The 17,561-nt window shown below is 33.7% G+C and overlaps 1 long non-coding RNA gene and 1 pseudogene across 1 annotated transcript in view; one reads left to right on the top strand and one right to left on the bottom strand.

The window, feature by feature from the left end:
- LOC111095108 overlaps positions 1–17,561 on the top strand; it is a 154,171-nt gene that overhangs the window by 65,008 nt on the left and 71,602 nt on the right. The window lies entirely within an intron of this gene.
- LOC606946 lies at positions 12,363–13,435 on the bottom strand (annotated as a pseudogene).

The raw sequence follows: 17,561 nt of genomic DNA, 5'->3' as shown, positions 1-17,561 counted from the left end.
TCTGAATATTATGAGTATCTTAAAAAGTATTCCCTTTTGCTTATCCCCACCTAACCTATATTTTATTTAACTCCCTTATAGTTTAATTTTTCAATTTTAGATCTTAAGCCAATTTGAAATGTATCTTTAATTACCATAAGAATTGGGTAGTTATCTTGTTAAGTCTGTGTGTATGAGTTAAAAAATCGGAGTTCTCATCTCTTGTTTCCCTCCTAGTACCATACTGTTTTAGTTACCACAGCTTTATATTTATAACTGAGAGAAAGTGATCCAATTTTATTCCTTTTTTCCAAACTGGTCTTTGCTATTCTTCTTTATTTACTTTCTGGAAAAACTTATGAATCTATTTGTCAGGTTTCTGTATGAATTATGACCTTTAGTTTTAAAATAAAACAAATATGTTAAACCGGAAAAAATACATGTAGCTTAATGAATGAATGTAATGTGAACACCATTGTAGTCAGTACCTGAGTAGGAAGTAGAATTTTGCCTGCCATCCTAGAATCCATCCATGTACCCTATCCAAATCCCACTTGCCCCAATAGAAACCACTACCTTGATTTTTATACTTATCACTCTCTAGAGTTTCTTTATTAATTCAATTTTTCAAATTAAAGGAAAAGAGAGTGATAAGTATAAAAAGGAAGACAGTATAGATGTTTAATTATTTCTTAAAATTTACCAATTTCCAAGATACAGAATTGATTTCCAGTCATCTTGCAGAGACCCCTTGGCTTCTTTCCTTATCATTTTGAAATCATAGATTTAAATGTGTTGTGATATATTCCAGTTTCTGGGCATTATTATTTTTCTGAAGCATAAATTGTCTTATTTTTGGTCAGTGGGAATCTCTTCCCTTTGGCTCATGAGTGTTTTGACAGAATTCTGGTAGTTTTTGATTGCTTCCTTTCTCTGCTCTCTAATTTGACAAGAATTTCTGGCCTTGTGTATTTCCTATCTCAGTCTTAGAATCAGCCTTTTTCCCAAGAAATCAAACTCTGGAAAATTCAGTGGAAAGTTGGATTTCAGGTTTAAAATCTGGGTTTTAGGGATGCCTATTTATGTTGGTCTAGTCATTGTTTCTAGCATTTTAATAAAATTATGTTTGTAGGCAGAGGTGAGAAGTGTATAGAATTAATATATCTTTAAATATATACATATTCAAAAATAATATGTAAGTTTATATTGATATTTTCCAATATATTTAAGTACTGTGGGGTTTTTATGTAACCTCTTCTCAAGGATATAGGAGAAAATAGTTAGAATTATGCCATAATTTCTTATTTCCTTTATCCTGAACTATACATACAACAGCCTTAAAGTGATATTACTAATATGACCATTATCAGTATTAGTACAGAACACAGTTATAAGTAATTTTTGTATATGCTATTCACATTCCTTGCACATTTCATTTTTTAGTGGTTGAACTATAAGGTCTGAGCATATAACAATTACATACTATATCCTTTTTCGTTTAACTTAATTCATTTAATTTTTATTCTAAATGTAATTATAAATGTAATATTCAGTCACCAGTGCTTATGTTGATATTTCTGTAGTCATTTGGTTGCTAGAATCCTTTCCCTAGTTGATTCCTTAGAAAGTGTTCATGACAGCATTCCTGAATGCTCGAATGTTGATAATCGTTTGTCTTATGCCCTTTATATTTGAAAATCAGTTTTGCTGGTTATGAAGTCCTTGAGACACCTGTTCTGTCACTGAGATTGTCAAATATATTCTATTTTTTTTTCTGGCATAAGGTATTGCTGTCAAAGTCCAATGATAATCTAATTTTATTTTTCTTAAAAGATAAATGTTTTTTAAAAAATGCCCAAAGATATTTTTTCCCTTTAAAGTTCAGTGATTTTTTGAGAGTATACCTTAGTGATAGTAGTTCCAAGTCTGTCAGGTACATGTGTCCTCCTTTAATATGTAGTTTTCCAAATCTTGAATTCAAGAAAGTTTTCTTGTATATTAGTTTTTTAGTATTTATTCTATCTGTTTGCTTTCCTTTTTCTTTCTAGGTACTCCTATGATCTGTATCCAAGACAATATCTTCAGTATTTTATCTCTTCAATATTTGTCAAGTCTTTCTTTCTCAGCCATTTTTGTCTTTTCTTTTTCAAGACTTTCTAAGGTGTAATTTACATATAGTAAAATTCATCCATTTTAGTGTACTGTCCTTTGGATTTTAAGAGATTCAGTAAATGAAAAAATGGTGTAAATGTGGTGTAAATGTCATCACAACCAAGATACAGAAACAGCTCTAGCATTCCTATCCCCTAGATTTCTCTGTTCTCCTCTATAGTTGAGAATTTCCCCACACCAATCTCTGGCAACCGCTGATATAATTTCTGTCTCTGTAGTTTTGCATTTACAAGAATGTCATATAAATGGAATCATATAGTGTGTACCCTTTTGAGTCTGAGTTATTTCATTTAGTGAAATGCATTTAAGATGCATACATGCTGTATTCATCATTAATTGTTCTTTTGCTGCTGATTACTGAGTAATATTCTAGCATGTGAATGTACCACTGTTAGACTCTTCATTCCTCAGTTGAGAAACATTTGGGTTGTTTCTAATTTTAGGTAATTATGAATAAACCTATTATAATTTGTGTATGAGGTTTTTGTGTGAACTAAGTTTTTATTTCACTTGAGTAAATGCATAGGTGTGGGATTGCTGGTTAATATGATCAGTATTGAGAAAGGCTTCTGCATCTGGAAAGAATGAAACTGGTGTGAGGCAAGAGGAAGAGCTGAGAGGCCTAATGGTGTTAAGTTCTTGGTCTCAATTTTTCCTAAGATCTGGATGCTTCTTTGCTTTCCCCATTGCTTGGTTGTTCAGCTATTCTTTAGATTTCATAAAATAAACTAATATTCTTTGGATAATTTATTTTTGTCCTACTAGGCAGTTCTAAATATATTTCTGACGTGTGCAACAATGTAAGACTTGTTTTATAGCAACCTTTTATTGATCATTTAGAGGGAACTAGCCCCTGTGCTCAATCTTTAACATGCATTTTGTAATTTGTGCACTATGATTATCCAGCCCATTGTACATTAGTTGCAATGAAAATTTAAATCATTGTTATGAAGAAGAGAGAGGAGGAAAAATGAAAATAAGTAACCACGTGGCACTGATGTGTTTACTAAAGGGTTCTAAACATGCTGTCAAGAATTGCCAATGTATTTATTGTTTTGGAGAATTCACTTTTGATTACAAATGACTTTATTGTTTAGTATGGGCACTTTAATGTTGACAAGTCTACTCTGCCACCCCCCCAAAAAAAAGCCACATTACTATGAATTCACACATAAATATGTAGATTACTTCTTTGGTGTATATATTAATAAATAAAATATTCATGAACTGAAGCCTTAAAATGAGAGATTTAACATCATTATGGCCCAAACACTTTGCTATTCCCATTAGTTCTAACAACATCCAACTTTCTGGTTCCCTATGGAACAAATTTTTAAAATATAAATGATTAAATAGGCCCCTCAATATGACCATAATCTTTATTGAAGAATTTAAGGTATTTTGATTTTCCTTCTGTGTGGTCATGAACACTATCTTTTTTTGAATTACTTTATAAGGACACATATGATAGTTGCTATTTGAGCAGTCCAGATGCTATGTGTTTCTGGAGTCAAGAAGAGGGTGAGGTCAGTTTCTGGGTTGGAGGCTCAGGGGAGGCTTTGTGGAGAAGGTGATATGAGAATAGGGCCTCATAAGTTTATTTGTGTTCAGAGACCACTGGCACCAAAAGAAATACCTGTATTTAATCTGTGTATAGTATACTAAACTGGTATTTAGGTAAAAGGTTCACCTTAAAAAATTAATTGAATTTCTTTTTCACATGATTTTGAACATACAGTTAAAATCAATAAGTCCATATGTCTGGATTCATGACTAATTATTAAAAGACAATCATGCCCTCTTTGATCCTGTTTCCTAGAATGAAATTACTCTCTTATCTCATTATGGAATTTTAAAATATTTAGTCATAATTCTATATTGCATTATCGTAATTGATATGAATTCAGCAAGAGAGTTATTTTTAAACTTTCATGATCTCCTGGAAAATAATAGGTCATTAAAAATGACCATTATTTATTCAGTAGAGATCAAAAGAATCAATGTGGTCACTCAGTAAAATATACTTTTGGACTTAAAAATGACTAAAATGGATTTTTAGAGTAATAAAACAATCCAGAATGCAATAAAAGCACACTTCAAAACAGGAAAAATCATCATGACATTTAGAAGCAATAGAAAAAATAATATATAACCTATTTGTAATTGATTTCAATAGGACCTCTGACATTTCTGTGTACTAAGGGGCCTGTTCATGGAGCCATTGCTAATAAACAGGGTAATGTTGCTGATTATTTATGGAACAGTTAAGAAATAATGGTTCATACTCAGCATAAATTCTGAATTAATGTCTTGAATAATTGTATGCTACATAGTATTATCAACCTGATATGCTGATATGCAGGGATCACTTTAGACACTTGTGAACAGAAGTTTTCTTAATATTTATAAGATGTTGAAAGGTCTGATTGCCTTATCCAGAAACCACAGACATTTGCTAACAATGTATGTCCTGTAGTAAATGTGGTATTTTATATGTGATACCATGTTAAGCATCACACAAATGAATTTAATCCACTATGCGAATTTTATTTAGTAATACAACAGAGTACATGCTTTGAAATGCTTGTGTAGTCATTGATTGATTCTCTCAGTCTTCAGATAACATCGTATGTGGTGCCCCTAGACTCTGGGCAGGTGAGCCTCTTTCACCTTAACCCACAATAGAAGTTCCAATTTTTATTTACGCCATCCCAGTAAAAAGTTTGGGAAGCTCTGAAAGTAACATTTATTGATCCATGATTATGTGGAAGATATTGGCCTCAGAACTAAAAGCGATTTAAAAACAATAAAGTATCTTATGCTTTTAGAAGTGTTTAAAATCTAATGTAAGAGGAATATGTAATGAATAAAAAAAAATCACAGGTTTGTTATTTCTGTTTTAATGAACTTAACATGTATTCCAAGTTCCCATTCCCACTATAATGGAAATCAATCTTGCTAAATCAAGGCAACTATCTTCTGGATAAGCTCAGGCAACTTCAAGTCTCCTTTCCTGCTCCTCTTCCATAGGAGGGTCTAGGTTCTTAGGCACTTGCATATTTTCGTGACATTGGAGAAAGATAATAAATAGGTCTTGGGTTCCTATCTGCTGCGCTTGGTGCTAGACTACCTTGCCATCTCTCCTGTCAGTGTCAGCAAAGTGCAGTGAGTATTCTGGGAAGTTCATTCTGTGCTGTAAGCCTACCCACCCCACTCTATTTCTCACTCCCTTAACCTTCAGGGATGCTATACCTTAATTTTCACTGATTTCTCTCCCTTACTTGGGCGAGAGAGCATTTTCTGATTCTCTCCATATCCCACGGCATTCAAGGAAGGATGATGGAGTGGGCATGAATTTCATTCATTCATTCCTGCTATTCCTAGGGAATTACCTGACTTATCCAAGGCCACAGAGCTTGTAAGTGGCACAACTTGAATCCTTGGCTGTGATTGTCATGTGATCATTTTTTCCACCTAACACTATTTGGTATTTTCTTAAAATTAGAAAATTGGTCAGTTGAAAAGTACATATAAAGTATGAACATGGAGTGGGGGCTGAATTGCATCATGCACTTAATAATTGTTAGGGCTTTTTTTTCTCTTCCTGACCTTAATGGGTCTGAGATTGAAGTATTCATTGTGACTTATGCAGTTCCTTATCTTATATATTCCTTCTCTCCTTCTCTCTTTTCCATCATACTTGGGGTGCTGAGAGAAGAGTGAATACTGCATATGCTTTTGTGGGGTCACTATTAAGCCTTGGTGTTAGAGAGCCTGACAACTCATGTACCGTAAGATAAACATTTGGGGATTAAACTAGTAGTCACTTTGTTCCTTGGGTGATTTACCTGGTAATATAGAACCATCTTCCATTTCAACTCTTCTTAGAAAAAGCATATTTCATACACTGACATACAGATACCTGGACAGTTTTGATGATCTACATCAAGGATCAGCAAAAAGAGGTTTATTAGAAAAATATGTATCTAAAAAGCATGTCAACAGTTCTTTTAGAAAGTGCTTTATCAATGTGTCAAAGATCTTTGAAATACACACCAGTGTTTATCTCAGAGTTATGTCTAATCACAAACACTGTATTGGATACAACTTAAATATCAGCAGTAGTAAGATGATTAAGCGGATTATGGTACTTGTGCAAAATAAATAATTATATAACCCTGGAATATGATAGTGATGAGCAGTGTCCATCAGGGGGGAATGTTTTGTGTTTTTAGTTTTACAAAGGACATATAATTGTATCCTAAGTATGAGATTAATTATGTAAAAACAATAGTAAAGAAAAAGATGAGAAGCAAATAGATTAAGGTAAAATAATGATTGTCTTTGGGGGATGAATTTACAGTGGTTGTACTTTTTATTTTCCCTTCCAAATCTTAATCTTTTTCTTCAGTTATGAACTACACATACTTAGGGGAAAAAAAGAACACACTTTAAAAGAGGTGTTTTACAAATATGTAGTATCAGTTTAAGATGTTGGAAGCAGAAAAACAATCTCAGTTTTTGAGTTTTTACAGATTTTGGGTTACATTTGATTACAAAGTTCAAAAAAGCTTTGTGAGTTGGGGCCGTAGTGCAGTTTTTTGCGTTGTGTATCCCGAGATGTAACATAAGTGAATCACAGCCACTATTAGTAATGTGCAATATGAAGAAAAAATATGCTGAATGGAAAGAGCATCAATCTTTAAACAACAGGTGGAGTTATTATTTAGCATTTTGAGTGGGGTAGGGTGTTTGTTTATCTCCTGCTGCTATTTATAATTCAGGACTGTTGTTATTTGAACCAGAATAGAGGAGCAAGTTGAAAGAGAAGAAGAAATGAATAGCTCCTCCACCTCCTCTCTAAGGAAGCTTACCTGCAATCAATCCTGCCCAAGTGAACAGCAGCTACAAATGGGTGTGCTCTCCTGAATTCACTGGCTGTATCCACAGTCCACGCTGCAGTAGTTGAAGCAATTTTCCTTTGAAAATATTGATTTCCTATGGAATTGTCATTTGAAATGATGGATCTACAGTTGGGTTGGGACCTGGAGGAAAGATGGTTGTGTTTGTGTTGCAGGCATGAATCTTGACAGGCTTTGTCCTCCACACAAAGGACAAAAGGAAAGGAAAGAAGTTATTAGAGTTGGGAGAAAGATTAAGGAAAATACTTTAATCATCTTCTGGTTTTGCAGGCCAATTTCTAGTACTTAGGACAAGATTATTTATGGGTCCATCATTTCCCAGTAGTTGAAATTTTTGATTATTTCTAAAACCAAAATAGTAAGACTTACGGTTATGTACTTTACAACAGAAATGCAGAAAGTTTTTTGTTTTGGCTGAGTATTCTTTGGTCATAATTTTCTATTTCTCAGAGGTGATCTGAAGGCTGATCTTTGGGTCACAGTGATAACAGTCCTTTTTCCATATATTAGATTTCCTGGAGCCCTGGAGCCTTCCATTAAGAAGGACTTGGTTCTTGATTATTTGCATCCTAAAATATTGGACCTGATTCTTTGCACCCTCCCTACTGTTATGTTCTTTCATATCATATGAATTTCACATAATATAGATCATCTTTTTCTGTAATGTGTCATTGCTTTTTTTCTGCCACACTTTGAGGTGAGTTATTCTACCCGCCCCCCCCCCCCTTTTTTTCCCTCTTGTCATTTTTTTTCCTGCATGCTCTACTTTTTACCTCAGAAACAACCAACCTCATTGAGTTGGGGTTTGTTAATTAGACTGATTATTTGCTTGACACACATCTCTTTCCTATTATTCTATATAGGACCAAAGATGTTAGGATGCTGTTTTGTTTTCTTCATTTTCAGAGAATAAGTCTATGAAGCAAGGTATGTACATGAGATTCTTAGAGTGTGTGATATACAAAACCATTAAATTCCTAGGGCAATTAGTGAATACCTATCATCATGAATGCAACATTCTTCACAAATAAATTTTATAACAACCAAAACTTGGCTTTATTATAACACTATTTTTAAACCATTTTCTACAGAAAATTTTCTATTTATATAAACTATAATAAAATTAGATCACTTTGTAGGTGTTGGAGCATCATCACTATATACTGTACATTAGGTACTTTTCAGAGTTTTTGGGTCATTGAGTCATTATGCCCTTAGGCTAAATGAGCACTATGATTCTTTGTTATTGCATTTAATATATAAACTTTTTTTTGATATTGCATTATATGTGTGTCTTTAAGCAACTCACTTTTCTGGCTGTCTTAAACATGTGCTTTCTCTCTTCTCTAATTTTATGCTTTTAATCTGAAAAATCATATCTGTACTAAGCAGAAATCTGTCTGAAGTAGGAATAAATGGTCACTGGGTAATATTTAAAAACACAAAGTTTGTAATGTAAGAGTTGAGCTTTTGGTACAGCTTTGGACCTCTATTTTTTTTTTTCTGCTGCCTTGAGCCCCTTAATAAAACACTTGGTTTCATGGTTCTTATTAGGATTGCAGAGATTTGAAGTAGGTGACTATTTCTAAGCAATGCCCATATTAATAGGTAGATCAACTCTCAAAATGTTGTGAGGTTTAAAGGTATCCTATATGTGAGCATCTGATACATGATAGTCACATAGGGTGTGTCTGAGAGAGAGAGAGAGAGAGAGAGAGAGATGGAGAGGAGTAGGAGTGCAAGGGAGAAACCAGATCCATCCTTTCAGGAAAGAATTGACCAAAAGGGGTGGTTTGCAACTCCTTTGGTAGCCATCTCTAGTGTATTTCACTGACCTGAATCACAATTTTCAGCACTATTGTCAGACAAACAGAAATGCCACCTTCATCTTTGTTTTGTTTAGGACACATCCCCTCCATCTCTTTTATTTAGAGAATCTATTTAGTTTGGGGAATGGACTAGGGCTTGTGTATGTGGATTAATGTAAGGTGAAACAGAGTATGAAAACATCTAATTGGAACAGTGATTAATTTGATTTTAATAGTCAGATGAATTTCTTTAACACAAAAAAAGGAAAATGCAATTGGCAGATGCTTGCTGATGATCACCTATCATCATAGCAATGTCTTATTACTGAATAATTAAAAGCACACCTCTAAACTAGAGAAACCCTTCCAATTTGGACATAAACACATACTAGGATTCAAGTACCATTTTAGATTTCAATAAAACCCTTAATTAGAAATCAATATGTTAGGAACTCAAATTTCAATAGTCAAATATTCTACTCTATAATGGTAAAATAAAATAGCCTTATATTTTTAAAAAGATTCTTCAATCACAACAAAAATGTATATTTTCTGGGAAACTCTCAGCTAGCCAGGGTTCATCCTTCCATTTCTGGTAGGATATTGTTAATTGAGTTTTTACTGTAACAGTGTTTCTAAGGGAGAAATTTTTACTCCTTGAAGACAGTGGGCCTATCTGCATCCTTTAAATTCTTGCAAATTAAATTCTGATTAGACACATTTATAGAAATTGTCTGATGTATTTTCTATATAAAGAGAAAGATTTTATATTAGTCTTCTTTGTGCATGTGCATTATTAATTGGAACAATGTCATTTGAAAAACTATTTTACTTAGATTCTCACATTTATTTTAACAAAGTAAGTAAATTCTATTTGATGTTCAGTGAAACAGGCTAAGTTATGTTGTTGGATGTTTATGGTAAATATGTGCCATTTCCCACTCATCTTTGTTTAGGCAAACATTCATTTCTGACATTTATCTATCTTATTTACCAGTCACTGCTATTTATATTAGTAGGCAATGCTATTTCCTATTTAACTTTGGTATGATCACTATGCAAGTATAATTTTGAGCTCAGCCACCTGTTTACACATTCTGTCATATGGCAAAACAAAGCCCTTTCTAAAGTAAGTATTAACAAGGAAAGTGGCAATTGTGTGAGTGAGACATTTGGCAGTCCTAACCCTAAAGCAGCCTTAAATTAGATTTTTTTTTTAAACTGTTAGCCTGCATTAATTCCTGAGGATGCTTATTGGTAGGCAGTAGAATTGAGATGCTGGTGAGTATGAATGGAGTAGCAGGACCATTATTGATAACACTTGGATCTAAGCTTTTAGCTTATAAATATTGAAAATGTGTTAACATGTATTGATGTTTGGTCATGAACCCAGGGGCAGTGGAATGCATAAAGAACACACTGAATACATAATAAATGAAGGAGCTGCAACTCTGCTGTTACATTGATGATGTACTTCTCACATGGATGTTTTTTTAACATGGAGGATATTCTCTCTTGTCAAATTTTTGGAAAGGAACTATGAAATCTTCTAGTGCACAGATTTGCCAAATTTCGGCAGTTTCCAGAAAAATCTCAGAGTAAGCTTCTCAGTGAGTGTGGTGGACTAGGGATTTTAGAGATCAGAGTTTAATCCTATTACCTGTGTTGTTTTCCACCTTAACACCAGGAATCCATTTTGGACACTGATTTCAATGAGCTATTATTAGGTGAATGTCATTTTAGTGAGTGATCTAAAACTGAATGAAGTCCCCCAGTCAAATGTTTTGCCTTGTATACAATAGTAAAAGATATATGAAAAGAATAATTTACGTAGGGAATATGGAATTTGACGTGGGAGGCTCTGTTATAAAACAGGGACTTCTCTTTTCCTGAATTGGGGGTAACCTGAAAATTTAAAGGAGATGGAATTCGGGCGAGCGAAAATAGTTAATATATTTTTGCTAATGAAAAACATTTATGACTGATTTTCTCTCTGTTTTTTTAAGGTGGGCTGAAGGAAAAGCTATTCAATCGAACTTTAGGTAGTGGAATGAGAGTTTTGACCAAGGTTTTGTCTTCCTATCATTAAAAAGAATTTTCTGAGTATGAGTTTCTAACAATATGGGTAATCAGAAATTTGGAAAAGAAAAGGCTAGTCTTATAGGATGTCAGGAAAGGGCATGAGCAAGCATTAGATAAAAAGAATGCACTCAAAAAAGACCCTTAATGAGATGAATACCCAGCTTGTCAAAAAACAAAAAAAACAAAAAACAAAACAAAAAAAAAAACGCTTAATGATGGAGTAAAGATAAATTTGTCAGTTTCTCATATGTTGAATATTCATCATATAGTCTATGCAGCTGTATCTCAGAATGCTGTTTCCATTTTTTTTAACATAAAGCAGATTACTAGTTTATTCTTAGATACTGAATTGTGTACCTTGTATGCCTAAATGAACTGTTATAAGACAGGACTTTAAATAGTATTTTGTTATTCTCAGTATTTTTTTTCTTATTCTATGATCAGGTTTATGGTATAAAGGCTACATTTTTTTTTTTTTGGAGATAGGCAAAAGATTATATGAAGAGCATATTCCTAGTTGGTATGCAGATATTCTGATGGATATTTATTCAGTGTTAAATAAAACTAGTGCTATATTAAATCGTATGTCCATATATGTTAAGGTATGGATGTTGTACTTGTTTATTTATTAATAGAGGAAGTGATCTTATTTATTTCTCTAGTAGGCTTATAGATTTATTTCTCTAGTAGGTTTCATAGGTTAATTCAGAGCCTAATCATATCTTTTCAGACTCAATGACTTATGCTTCAAATTTTACAAAACTGTAACTTGGAAGTAATATATCAATTCTTATATCCTCCCCGATAATATAAGTAATATATTAATATCTTACTGGTATTTATAATCTTATACTTCAAACTAATTTAAATGACCAATTTAAACATTTAAAGTAATTAAATATATCTATATATAAAATACCTGACTCCAGAAGTGAATTTAAGGTGAAACTCATGAAACTGAAGCTCCAGACCCCAACTTGCACAGGTCCTTTTCTTTTTTCTTTTTCTTTTTTTTTTTAATTCCTTAATTTTTTATTCCTGGTACCACTACCACAATTTACACGGCAATATACCTGATATAATGAAAAGAAAAAGAAAAAGCTACAACAGATAAAAGACCTCAGGAATGTACATTTAATTGACACTACATTGTATTAATCAATAGCTGCACTTTTTTTGCAGCTTTTTGCAAACTGTGGCTATGACAGTCCTGAACAAGAAGAGTTTCCTATTTAAGCTGCAGTAACTTTTCTGACTATGGATCATCGTTCCTCCTGTGGCAGATTTTTACAGTTCCTCTAATGCATTTGGGACAACTGTCTGAAAGTAACCTGCAGCTTTCCTGACAACTCCTCTCTCTCCTGCTAAGAACTGTAGCCCTTTTCTTCTGAAAATTTTTTTAGAAATTTTTGCTACCATATCCACCACTTCCACCACCAGATCCATAAACACCACCATAGGGACTGCCCGAGCTTCTTCCATCAAAACTGCTCCCCTTCATGGGTCCATAATTTGATTGCTGTTGTCCATTATAATTTCCAAAATCAGTATAGTTCCCACCACCACCATAGTTACCACCTCCAAAATATCCTCCTTCATTGTAACCATCATATCCTCCATCACCACCACCCATATCTGCCTCCTTGGTTTCCATATCCTGGTCCACACCACCATAGCCTCCTTTACTACTATAACTAGGACCACCACCATAGTTGCCACCATCACCTCCAAATCCATTATATCCACCATCACCTCCTCCATAACTACCTCGGTTGCCGCCACCTTCACCACCATAGCCTCCTCTTCCACCAAAGTTTCTACCATGGCCAAAATTACCACCACCTCTGAAGTTTCCTCCACAACCCATGAAGTTGCCAGATCCACTTCCACGACCGCTTTGTGATCCAGCAGACTGCCTCTCTTGTTTAGAAAGGGCCTTTTTCACTTCACAATTATGTCCATTAGTAGTGTGGTATTTCTGAACAATAATTTTATCAACCGTATGATGATCATCAAAAGTTACAAAAGCAAATCCTCTCTTTTTTCCACTCTGCCTGTCTTCCATAATTTCTATGGTTTCAATTTTGCCATACTTTTCAAAATAGTCTCTCAAAGATACAGAGTCTTCTGTATCTTCTTTAATACAACCAAGAAAAATTTTCTTCATTGTTAGATGGGCATCAGGCTTTACAGAATCCTCTCTAGAAACAGCTCTCTTTGGTTTCACTACACGCCCTTCAACCTTGTGTGGTCGGGCACACATTGCTGCATCCACCTCTTCAACACAAGAGTAATTCACAAAACCAAAACCCCTAGAAGTTTTGTTTGGGGGTCTCTCATTACCACACAATCTATAAGTGTGCCCTATTTTTCAAAATGTTCTCTTAAACTATCATCTGTAGTTTCAAAGCTCAAACCACCAATAAACAGTTATCTCAACTGCTCTGTTTCCTTTGGATCATGGCCCTCCATTTGAGAATGGACTTGCTTCTTCCAACTCGAGTTCAATATGGGTGCACAGGTCCTTTTCAATTCCAGCATACCCTCCCCCTTGGATATGAAGAGGAAGTGCAGATCATGCTCTAGGTAGTAGTTCTGGGACTGTGGGTGGTTCTGGGTCACCAGCATCTCCACATCTACCCATGTCCTCTGTGAAAATCTCATCATGGTAGAACTTATTGTTCATCCAGAGGATCTGAACAAAAGGTATTCTCTCCCTGTCTGGATCAGAAGCTTCTGAAGGTCTTGGTTTATAGCCATTTCTGCTCTCTACCAACCAGGACCAGCTCACAAGAGACAGGAAGGACCTAGCTAGGTCCATGGGATAGGTCTGGGGAGGACCTAGCATGTCCATGGGGTGAGGCATATATTAAAGATCAAAGTGCTGAGATTCTTCCAGAGCTTGCCCACAGTGATCATAAAACACCATAAAACTGTGGCTTTATAGTAAACATCAAACACTATAGTAAAGATAAAACAACATAAAAAAAAAAAAACATAAAACTCCCTCTGTACTGAAGCTTGAAAAAACCTTGTAAGCTATCAATAACACAAAACAAATTCTCATTAGCCATGCTAGAGGAAAGACTGAATTATCATTTTTTTAAAATGATATACAAATTATTACTATATTGAACCCAAAATGTAGGGGAAAAATTGTTATGCAAGTATGATAGAAGTGGCAATTAATAATAGTAGTAAAAGTAATAGGTTATTTTCCTGGATTTTGTTTTGTTCATAAGGTTTTCAGATTTTTATTTTTTTATTTGTTTATTAATTAATTATTTTTATTTTATTATTTTTTTGGGGTTTTCAGATTTTTTAAGACTTTATAATTGATTACAAGTCCTTTCCTCATTCTAGATATAAACTCATTTTCACAGCTACTTTTGTATTCATAATTTTATATTATTTTCTAAAAAATAGTTCTCCAGGTTACACAAAACCTGGATCCCTTCTCTGCTTGGTACAGAGTAGCTATTTAATCCATGTTTATTTTATTTTCCTCTAGATCCATTAAATTTCCATTGATTGTATAAGTAATGATGACTTTATCTACTAATATTTATTACATACAAATACATAGTGTCTATCAACTATGTTTCACTTATTATGCCATGGGTTGAATGATGGCATTTAAAAAGATATGTCCACATTTTAACCCTTGAAATTTGCAAATGCTATCTTATTTGTAAAATGGGTTTTTGTGACTGAAATTAAGTTGAGGATCTTGAGATAAGGAAGTCATCCTCCATTTTCCAGATAGGCCCTAAATTCAATGACAAGAAATAAATAGAGAAGACAGACAAAAGAGGAGGAGGCAATATGGCCATGGAGGTAGACCACAGAGGATGAGTATTGGGTACACAAGTCAAGGAATGCCAAAAGCTACCTAAAGTTAGGAGAGGCAAAGAACATAATATCTCCTAGAGCTTTTGGAAGGAGAGTGGCCCTGGTGACACTTTGATTTTGGATTTCTAGCCCCTAGAATTGTGAGAGAATAAACTTCTATTGTTTTAAGCCACTTGGTTTGTGATAATTGGTTACAGCATCTACAGAAAACTAATAGACCTTTTCGTTTTATCACAAATATTTTTTCATGTTATCATCAATGCCTGTTTTATTGTAGTAAATAACTGACTAGAAATTGGGTGAAGGAGGTGGTATTGGAGGCTTTTAGGGAGAAATAGAACAAATTCTGAAGACAGAGCAAAATCAGGAATTTATATTCATGAAGCAGACAATTCTGTTTTTCTTTCTGTTGCATTCTTTCTGATATTATAGTTTTATTTTATTTTTTTATCTGTATTGGGGAAATGGTTAAAGAATAGACTTTATTAGCATTTTATGCATTAGAAAGGAGCCCAAGGATCACTGTGTTAGGACCAGAGTTATAAGAGAAGTGAAGAGGTAGTTAGAAATTTTATGAAACTTTCAGTAGCACAAGGAGGCACACTGTGTTTAGCCATATGAAAAATCACCTAGAATACATCCTTTTCATATTTACAGGCTCAAAAATGTATCATTACAGCAGGAGTTGTGAATTTTCTTATTTGTCCTAGTTGTGACCTATTAATGGTACCACTTACCTGAGTATAGAAAGATCTTCTTTTTATTCTTTTATAATGTATTTTGAAAACTTAAGTAAACTGATACATGTTTTTGCTTCTTTAGTTGTACAGATATTTTCATGTAAATATACATAAGATGGTAAGTGCGCACACTTTTTTCATTAAGTGATCTAGACTTAAGAGTTGAATTGATATGACTGTTAGAAAAAATATGTCAGTCATTTAAATGCATGTTAGGAAATATACTGAACTAATATATGTAGAAAGATTATTTCAATTTCATCCAAGAAGGTAATTTAACCACTTATATCCATTTATATTTAATAATGGCTTCTTATTTTGATGTTTCTATATATTGAATTTTTTATATATCATCTTTGAAAGCTATAGTCATTTTTCTTAAAAATTGATGAGGAACTCATGAATTGTATCTATTGAAAATCGGACTCATTGTTCTTTGCAAGAATGGAGATGAGAAGGAATGCTTTGTCCACCTTGTTTTGTATTAAAGGACATATTTTTCTAAGAGGAATTTAATGTATTTTATCAATATTGGCTCATATTCTGTTGGTAGTCTGTCCATTAGAAAGCCAGGTGGGTTTTCTTTTTTTTTTTTCTTTTTTTTCTTTTTTGAAGTGCATGTTATCTGATATAAATTTAGCTATGTTCCTTTTTAATTTTAATGTGTGTTATCATTATTTTAGTTTTTATTTACATTCCAGTTAGTTAATATACAGTGTAATAGTTTCAGGTGTACAATGTAGTGGTTCAACACTTCCATACAATACCCGGTGCTCATCAGGCTGGCTCAGTCAGTAGAGCCTATGACTCTCGATCTCAGAGTTGTGAGTTCAGGCCCCACATTGGGCATAGAGCTTACTTGAAAAAGAAAGAGATTCTCTTAGATAAATCTCCCATGTTGCCCCGTCCCAATATTCTATTTATAAAAAATAAATTGCTTCTTATTGTTTTCAAGGTAGATATATGCATTGTTTAGCATTGATTAACAAGCCCTTTTTAGTTAAATGACTCCATCTCCTACTAATGCCTCCCCTCTTCATCCTCTATCATTTTATATTGACTATTAAGCCATTCTATTCTATGTCTGTGTGCATTTTTATAAGTTATGGAAGGATTCTAATTGAGATGCAACCATAATGTAATTTTTCTGGAAAACTGGTAAGGTGGGCACTCTTCCTACATCGACAGAACTTTTAAAAGAGCTTATTCTGAGGCAAAAAGAAGGATGAGTGTGTTGTAATAAGTGAACCTTAGCTGCAGAAGGTCAGAGTCAACCTCTAATTCAACATTCAATTGGGCACATGTCTGAAACCTATGGAGACTAAGTAGGAGAGAGATGTAGAAAAATCATAAATATGTTAAAAGGTAGTATGGGGGGATTGGCGAAATTAAGGATAGGGATTAAAAAGAGTACTTATGATGAAAAATGAAATAAAATGATAAAAAATGGTAAAAGGTAAAAAAAATACCATAAATCACATTTTCCCTAAAACCTGTGTAAAAAATTAGGATCCCAGCAGCATTGCTTTTTGAGTCTTCTTTTTGAGTGGAATTCCTACTATGCTTTGCCATAGAACTCCCTAAAATGTGGATTATATGAAGACCCAGAGGTGGCCCCAGAGAGCTGTGGTTCCCTGTGATATGTTGATGCCAAGGAAATGCTATGGGGAATATAGGTCTCTTTAAGACCTTTCTCTGATCTCAGAAATATCTTGTTGTTGTGGTGTTGGTGTTGGAATTGGTAGGAGCTGTATGTTCTGATTTAGTAGATGAAGAAAAGTTGGAAACTTTTGGAAGTTTGGAAGTTCCAAATTTAATTACTTTGTGTCCTAGAGTCTTGCAAAGTAAATGAATCTTATCTGATATGCTTACTTATGTTATTATATTAGTGGCTAGAAATGCCTAAAATATGTTCCTTCTGCTACTATTTCAATAATATCAAACTATGAAATTTATCGAGAAATTAAGTGCTTTAATTCAAAGACCTAATCTATTATGGTGAGATT

This window comes from Canis lupus, chromosome 3, assembly GCF_011100685.1.
Source record: "Canis lupus familiaris isolate Mischka breed German Shepherd chromosome 3, alternate assembly UU_Cfam_GSD_1.0, whole genome shotgun sequence".
Classification (NCBI taxonomy): Eukaryota; Metazoa; Chordata; class Mammalia; order Carnivora; family Canidae; genus Canis; species Canis lupus.
Note: the sequence above shows the minus strand (reverse complement) of the source record. Positions and strands in the feature narration are given on the sequence as shown.